Below are 9,258 nucleotides of genomic sequence, written 5' to 3'. Positions count from 1 at the left end.
ACGTTCAGTTTTACACAGCTGTCTTTGTATCAAATTCCGTAAAAGTTTGCTAGCACAGTCATTCATAAATTTTCTAAGGGGACGTTTCAACCTGTACAACACAACGCATGCATGCTTGTATTCAACATTCTGGCGGTTACACTGGTTATTAATAAACCAACATTTCACATCTGCAGTGGCTTATCTTTCGCCTACATTAACCTGTGATCTTGCAGTGTTAATCACTTAAATATGTTATATAGACAAATTTCACTACTCTACGTTAGTTATTTTTTGGTGTTAGGAATTTTTACCTTCTGTTTACTTCACCCCCGCCACTGTCCGTCTGAGACACGATGCACTTTAACCGACGGTACCATCCTTCCGAGAAGGCATAGGAAGAAACAGTATTAGAGAATAGCATGCCGTCGACGACGAGGTAATTAGATGTGGAAAACAAGCTCGGATGGAACACGTACTATCTGGACTTGTGCTGGTCGGCGGCATTCTGTTGTTTGATTTCTGCAGCTATGGCGAGAGACCGCTGGCAATTTTACGATATTGCCTCAGTATTTCAAACAAAATTATCATACGATGTCAACCGGCAAAATCTTCCATCCAGGTGTTTTATCTAATTGCAGTGATGATCACTGGTCTGAAGAACACCGACAGATCAGTATCGAGATAGCCCCGTTTGCCATGGTACTGCAAGACAGCCAAGGAGGATTCTAAGTTGCCTTGTAACTGTTGAATTGCAGCCAGGAAGATCCTTACAATCACTTAAAGCAAGCAAAAAACCTATGTGAGAGGAGAGAGGGACCATTTTTATTGGCTGTTGGTTTCCAGACACCGCACATTCAATTAAAATTTCCATGAGAATATTTATCATCCACTAGAATCTATAAAAGTGCCTGTTAATCACATGCGAACACCTACATTACCGACAGTAGCATGGAATCCATGGACAGATATTAAGGAGAGATGACATAGCATGTCTCAACATTTACTTCCCTTTTGAACCAAGGCTAGATGAGATATAAAAATTAATACTGTAGAGTTACTATGCACCAACATCATATGTTGATGACCTTATTGGACAGTTGCTTAGAGAACGTAACTGACATAATTGGAATAACAGTACACTTATCATACTCACAGGAGATCATCTATCACACCCAATAATGGGCGTGTAATAGCCCGAAACCGGTTGTTGTCTAAACATTGAACAATAAAAAAATCCTACAAGGGAAGTGGTACTTTCATTTCTACCGTTAAATACACATTGCAATCAGTTGCGCACATAAAAAATAACACTGATAATTACTGCACAAACAGCTTTGTCCAAGATCATGGAACAAGATCTAGTCTGAATTCACATTCACCAAGAAAGCATAAACATGAAACTCGAAAGAGCATTTAGTACCGAGGAATAAAACTGTACAATGAACCGCACAAGTAAACGAAACAGATTGCTAAAACAAACATGCGTAAAAAAAAGAAGACAGAAAGTATCAGTTAAGAAATACGTTCGATAAATTGAAGGATTACTTAGATAATAACCATTAGGGGTTCGGTGAAAACGTAACATAAATAAATAATAACGATAACACAACCTACATCACTTCACTTAACACTTGCATGTTGTTATCCTTCTTCTTTGTTTCCCTTTTCTCTTTTCTAGGAACCATACTCGTAAAGCTATAATATCTACATCTACATGGATAGTCTGCAAATCACATTTAAGTGCCTCGCAGAGGGTTAACCGAACCGCCCTCACAATAATTCTCTATTATTCCAGTTTCGTACAGTGCATGGAAAAAACGAACACCCATATCTTTCGGTGCCAGCTCTGATTTCCCTTATTTTATTATGATGATCGTTTCTCCTTATGTATGTCGGCGTCAACAAAATATTTTCGCATCCGGAGGAGAAAGTTGGTGATTGAAATTTCGTGAGAAGATTCTGCCGCAACGAAAAACGCCTTTCTTTTAATGATGTTCAACCAAATCCTATATCATTTCAGTGACACTCTCTCCCCTATTTCGCGATAATACAAAACGTACTGCTCTTCTTTGAGCTTTATCGTTGCACACCGTCGATCCTATCTGGTTATGATCCCACATCCTGAAGCAGTATTCTAAAAGAGGACGGACAAGCGTAGTGTAGACAGTCTCTTTAGTGGGTCTGTTACATTTTCTAAGCGTCCTGCCAATAAAACATAGTCTTTGGTTAGCCAACCCTACAATATTCTCTGTGTGTTCTTTACAACTTAAGTTTTTCGTAATTGGGTTTTCTAGGTATTTAGTTGAATTTATGGCCTTTAGAATAGACTGATTTATCGTGTAATCGTAGTTTAATTGATTCCTTTTAGCACTCATGTGGATAACCTCATACTTTTCGTTATTTAGGGTCAGTTGCCAAATTTCGCACCATACAGATATTTTTTTTAATCGTTTTGCAACTCGTTTTGATCTTCTGATGAGTTTACTAGACGATAACCGACAGCCTCATCTGCAAAAAACCTAAGATTGTCTCCTAAATCGTTTATATAGATGAGGAACAGCAAAGGACCTATATCACTACCTTATCAACTTGTCAACTAACAACTGAACTCAACATCTCACTTAGTACAGAGGGGTACTTACTCAGTTTTTCAGGCTAGGAGACGGGAAGCTGTTTCGCACAAAAACGATACCAGACATCGTCGCTATGGTGCTAACGTCAGCTGATGGTGTGTGTAGTGCGTGTGGTGAGTGGGAGTGAGAAATGATCAGTGTAGCACCAGTCATTTATGTTACTAAATAACCTTCCAGAACTAATTTTCAGACTGCAGCGGTGAGTGCATTGATACGATACTTCGTGACAGATTGAAACTGCGTGCCGGCTCGGGGCTCGAAGCTGCAACCTTCCCCTTTTGCGGGCAAATGCTCTGCCAGCTGAGCTAGCCAAGCACGACTCATGAACCGTCTTCCCAGCTTAACATCCACCAGTACATCATCTGCTACCTTACAAATTTCACAATTCTCCTGGGAAACTTGCAGGACTAGCACTCGTGGAAGAAAGGATATTTCGCAGACATGGCTTAGCCACAGCCCGGCGGTGGTTTCCAGAATGAATTTTCACTCCGCATCAGAGTGTGCGCAGATATGAAATTTTCAGTGGAATGAGTTGCAGCTGAAAGCGAAACCTGGTGTAAGTGATGGCGCGTCCGGTGACATTTGAACACAAGGTAGGAGCTATAAACCATTAACAGCCGCACTTCGCACACAGAGAAGGGGTCAGAGGTCGAAATTGCGTTGTGCTGCTGGGCAATCACCATAAAACAACAATATCTCAGTGAGCACGACTTTGTACTGCCACCTGCCGGAAGTAACTTCCAACACACTCTGATGCCCAGCGACTACATTCAGATGCTTTTTACGAGATTTTCCTGGGACTCGCAATTTCGGACAGGCCAGCGGGCAGCTGATATAGACTGCAAAAACAGCTTTTGCATGCTGCTCCTTTTTAAATGCACATTAGAAAATGGTTCAAATGGCTCTGAGCACCATGGGACTTAACAGCTGTGGTCATCAGTCCCCTAGAACTTAGAACTACTTAAACCTAACTAACCTAAGGACATCACACACATCCATGCCCGAGGCAGGATTCGAACCCGCGACCGTAGCAGTCGCGCGGTTCCGGACTGCGCGCCTAGAACCGCGAGACCACCGCGGCCGGCAAATGCACATTAAGCTACGGGAATACACTAAGAGCTACAGCTGTTCATCATCAATAGCGAATATAACGAATTAGTTGTAAATATACTGGTGTCCAAAATTAAAGCAACAAACTAGTATTTCCCCGTTCTGTGTTTAATTCACGATATAATCGTGCATAATGTCAACAGGTGTCCAGCACGGAAGACGGCATTCTGGCCAACGGACAACCACGCCAACGATGACGTCAGGACACCTATCAAACAGGATAGTGTTTGCCGGGTAGTCCAACATCCGCAGTCGCTGTGTACACAGTCACAGACGGTGCAGTATGTCACAGAGAAGACTCCTGCCGGGCTCTCTGCGCTGGAGGGCCATAGGAAGAATGGAAGCAGGACAGTCGCAGACCGTTGTGGCCCGATGGCTTAATATGAATCGTTCTGTTGTTTTTCGGATATGGTGATAGTTTATAGAGATCGAAACGGGGCTTGGTCAACTACATGTAACATCTGAAAGAGTGCACCGTCATTTGGCTGTAAGCGTCTTAGTACTGCACTGCACAGCATCCGACCTCGCAGCATCAAATGGTTCAAATGGCTTCAAGCACTATGGGACTTAACATCTGAGGTCATCAGTCCCCTAGACTTAGAACTACTTAAACCTAACTAACCTAAGGACAGCACACACACCCTAGTCCGAGACAGGATTCGAACCTGCGACCGTAGCAGCAGCGCAGTTCCGGACTGAAGCGCCTAGAACCGCTCGGCCAAAGCTCTCAGCATCCACTGGACGTGTTGTACAGAAGCAAACTGTGTACAGAAGGCTTCGGAGACCTGCTGCTTGCATGCCTCTGACGCGCCTTCACACAAGGGAACGTCTAGAGTGGAGCCGTCAATATGCCACTTGTACAATCGAAAAGTGGGCCAATGTTCTTTTCGCATATGAGTCCCGATTTGGTCTGGACAGTGATTCTCGGCGGATTCTCTTCTGGAGGGAACGTAGAATACGGTTTCGGAGCCCAACCATTGTGGAAAGAGATTGGTATCGAGGACGATCCCTAATGGTATGGGCAAGGATTATGTTGACCACTCTAACACCTCTTCATGAAATTCCACGGTTAAATCGGCAAGGTTCGACCACTGTCAGGTATCATGAAGAGATCTTATGCGGTTGCTGCAAGGCGCTGTGGGCCCAGACTTCGTATTGCTCGACCTGATAGAGCACAGGTGGTTCATGTTTTCTTGGAAACGGAAGATATTGCACGTATAGCGTGGCCTGCTCGCTCTCCCGATTTGAATCCCATAGAGCACGTCTGGGATGCACTAGAGAGACAGGTTGCATCACGTCAGCATCCACCAACCACTCTCCAAGACTTGCGAGCAGCGCTGTAGGAAGAATGGGCGTTATTGCCCCAACGTGAGATTGGTGAGATCATTCACAGCATGCCCCGTCGTTTGTCAGGGCTGTATTGCTGCTAGAAATGGTCACACCCCATACTGAGCGCATTAACCAGTTGTTGGAATGTGTGTGTAAGCGCCATCAATTTGGAAAAAAAAACGAAGAACATTTTTGTCTACCGTTATGCATGGTGCATTTGTTTATGTTCTGTAATCTTTATATTGTTTCTACTGTACTACCACCTGATAATACTGTTTCGTGGCAAAATAAACGCAAGCTTGCAAAATTTCGGTTTGTTGCTTTAATTTTGGACACCAGGATATTTTAAGGGGGCAGTTCCCTTTGAAAATTAAAAAAAAACGATATTTTGCTTAAAATGTTCTCTGGGATGTCTACTTTATTGTGCTGTTCTTCCCCTGTTCGGCAGAAACTCCGTAATCGAGTTACAAAACGATTTATGGAAATGTGTCTCCGAATACCATTCACGGCGGGACAAAATAGTCAACATCGCGTCTAATGTGACAGCATGTAATTTCAACGAGGCCTAACAGGCATTATGGAAATTACGAGCGGCCTCAGACTTGGGTTCGGGCCAACTGCTGCACAGAAGTGCATCGAGAGAGAAAAGCTGCGGATGACGAAAGCTACCAAATAGGCGCACAGGACCACCACAGCCACCAAGAAGATGGAGGAGAACCTTCTTCTGGATCTGGGAGGATGGCTGTGTGGTGCAGGCATCGCTGACTAGAGTTATGTTTAATTTAACTACAAAAAAATGCAACCCAAAATTTTAAACGCGTTTTTCTGGTAACCGCGTTTTTCAAATTGGTGAGAAACGTAACTTGAGAACGATACATGCCATTTTCATACCGGAGTTCTAAACTGAATTCTCTATCAGAGTACTTAGCCGCTTAGAGATATCTTCAAAAGTCTATTTCCGGTGCGTGCTTTTCTCTCGATTTTGTGGGCGAAGAAAATAGCTTTTGTTTCAACATGTCATCATTTTGTTAGAACTTAACACTTTTAAATTATCCTGTATATACTGATTTAAAATATATTTAAAATGACCTTTACCGCCGGCCGTTGTGGCCGAGCGGTTCTAGGCGCGTCAGTCTGGAACCGCGCGACCGCTACGGTCGCAGGTTCGAATCCTGCCTCGGGCATGGATGTGTGTGATGTCCTTAGGTTAGTTAGGTTTAAGTAGTTCTAAGTTCTAGGTTACTGATGACCTCAGAAGTTAAGTCCCATAGTGCTCAGAGCCATTTGAACCATTTTTTGACCTTTACCCGAATTATTTTGTTGCAGGACCGGTAGGTAGACTTCGGGAATTCCCGCCGACTACCAATGTTCCGGCTGTTAAGGGTTCTTCCGCATGGTGCAGCGGTTACAGGGAGCGTCCTATCTGGACACAAAAATGATTTCTTAAACGAAAATAATAAAACTGTAACATCAGATTTGCCATTACTTTGTATTTAACTCGGAAAAAATATCACGAAAATCACCTATGTTTCATGCGTTCCCCTTCAAAGGAAAAACATTATTAATGTTAGACGTAACCCAAAGAACAACTGGAATCAATTAAACGCTCATTTTTATTAAACTATGACATGATTCTACTAGAAAACTGATGTCGCACTGGAATTTATAACAGGATAACATAATCTACTTACTCGACCATTGCTGAAATGACAGAGTATATCAGTGTATGGACAAGTAGATATAGATTGGACATTCCGTTTTTATACGTTACTGTTGTTAGCCTTACATGTCTAGCCACACAGAATGCTTTAGTATTTGTTCTTACTTGAGATAGTAACAAGCTCTGAAAGAGGTGAACTGCAGCAAACAAATTGTGTTTCTTTATTATGTATCTGTTTTTATAAGTTTCTTTAATTCTTTCGGATATCCTTTTTTGTTTTGGGTTCCATACAGCTCAAGAAAACTTTCTGTGATAGTGAAAGCAGATCATTAATTGTCATGCGAACAAAACGGATTAGTCCTGCAGTACAAAAGATGCAAATATCTAGGATGGGAGAGATGTATTTTGCGAACCAAAGCACCATATAATCTTAACTGATGTTAACGCAGGTGTGAGAGAGATTTATTTGGCGAAATGCACGTGTAAGATATTCCAAAAGGATATCTTTTATGAAACTCTCAAGCAGTCCACAACTGCGTATAGTTCGTCTAGGACCCATCATGAACTTGAAATAACGCAAGAGATAGCGTTTAAGGAACTGCAGTGAGAGATGCTACAGGCAAGAAGTGTGCCATGTAAAGTGCTATTTTGAAAATATTTAGAGTAATGTGTTGAAAATCTGTGATATTATACCACAGGTTAAAAATTAGAAGAACCGGTGGTAAATACGAGGGTTATTCCAAAAGTAAGGTCCGATCGGTCGCGAAATGGAAACGACTATGAAAATCCGATAAAGCTTTGCACAGATGTGTTGGGTAGTGTCTCTAGTATAACCCCAGTTAGCATCACGTCGCTCTTCTCATTTCTGAGCTCGCAGTGAGTGCGTAAAGATGTCTAGAAAATAGTGTCTGCCGCCAAGTACGAGGGCCTGGTGAGAAATTTCGCCTGAAGCTATGCAGCCAACATTACGTAACTGTCGTGCTGTTTCGTCTTCACGACAATTCTCAGCCGCATTCTGCAGGGGTAATGAAGATGCTCCTGCATCGTTTTCAAATGGAAATGTTAGATTACCCACAATACAGTCCGCAATTGTCTCCCCCTGAGTTTCATCTCTGGTCACATGAACCGCTGTCTTTGAAGACAACATTTTGACACAGACAACGAGGTGTAGGCCAGCGTGGAGAATTGGCGGAAAGCACTGGCGGCTGCCTTCTATGATGAGGCTATTGAAAAGTTGGTACAACGCTATGACAAAAGTCTAAGTCAGAACGGCGACTACGTAGAGAAGTAGCTGAAAGGTGTAGCTAATTGTTACAAGTAAAACATTTCTGATGTTCACTGTGGTTTCAATTTGGCAATCAATCGGACCTTACTTTTGGAATAACCCTCGTAGTTGCAAATAGAGGATGGTCAAAATAATACAGACCGGGAAAATATTTCGTGCCCCTTGAGCTAGGCAACCCATCTTACATCATCCTTACACCGGGCAGCTGATGTAATCTGGGTCTGCTATACGAAGCCGGATGAAATATTTTCCCAATCTACGTCATTTCACACTCCCTGTATGTGACGATAAATTAAAAGTGGCGACAGGAGAAAGTGGAACATCACGAAATTAACTATTCGTCTACCTGCTCCCGTATCAGACTGTGTGAGGCAAACACAGCTTTTCGACGGTTCAAAACTTCATGTAAAATCCGCAAAACCAACGTTTTACGAATATTTATTGTTTCGTCTGTCACTCGTCACGTCAAATCCTGATTATTTTTCATCATTTTAGTGACCGCTTCCGTGACCTAGTGTTTATCGTTGCAGAAAAATGGTGCAGAGGGCCCGATAACGGTTTTCTGACTTTTCCCAATGCCCAATCATTTAATTTGTAATTAATTACATCTATTAACAAATCCACTTTGCAATGAGAAAAAAACAGTTAATAACAGAGTATTTTTGCTCAATCACACGCTACAACGAAATTTATACAATTCGTATCATGTCTGACCAACGGCCTTGCCGCAGTGGTAACACCGGTTCCCGTCAGATCACCGAAGTTAAGCGCTGTCGAGCTGGGCTAGCACTTGGATGGATGACCATCCGGTCTGCCGAGCGCTGTTGGCAAGCGGGGTGCGCTCAGCCCTTGTGAAGCAAACTGAGGAGCTACTTAATTGAGAAGTAGTGGCTCCGGTCTCGGAAACTGACGTACGACCGGGAGAGCGGTGTGCTGACCACATGCCCCTCCATCTCAGCTGCCAGTGACGCCTGTGGGCTGAGGATGACACGGCGGCCGGTCGGTACCTTCGGGCCTTCATGACCTGTACGGGAGGAGTATACCATGTCTATTGTGTACAATTAGACCATTACCAGCTACACATCCTAGCTTCTTCCATAGAATAACATTAGTTGAATCACGCACCATTTATTTGCTAGATCTACACTGGCAAAGTTACACAAATGTGACCACCCGTTAAAAGTGTGAATAACCACCATTTTTAACGTGGACCGCTGCAGTGCGTGCAGAAAGATAGTCAGTGACCTTCTGGAAGGTAT

The 9,258-nt window shown here is 43.0% G+C and overlaps 1 pseudogene; it reads left to right on the top strand.

The window, feature by feature from the left end:
• The first annotated feature begins 8,711 nt into the window (after positions 1-8,711).
• On the top strand, positions 8,712-8,829 carry LOC124608759 (annotated as a pseudogene).
• The last annotated feature ends 429 nt before the right edge of the window (positions 8,830-9,258 follow it).

This window comes from Schistocerca americana, chromosome 3, assembly GCF_021461395.2.
Source record: "Schistocerca americana isolate TAMUIC-IGC-003095 chromosome 3, iqSchAmer2.1, whole genome shotgun sequence".
NCBI classification, from domain to species: Eukaryota; Metazoa; Arthropoda; class Insecta; order Orthoptera; family Acrididae; genus Schistocerca; species Schistocerca americana.
This window is presented reverse-complemented; position numbering and strand designations above follow the sequence as displayed.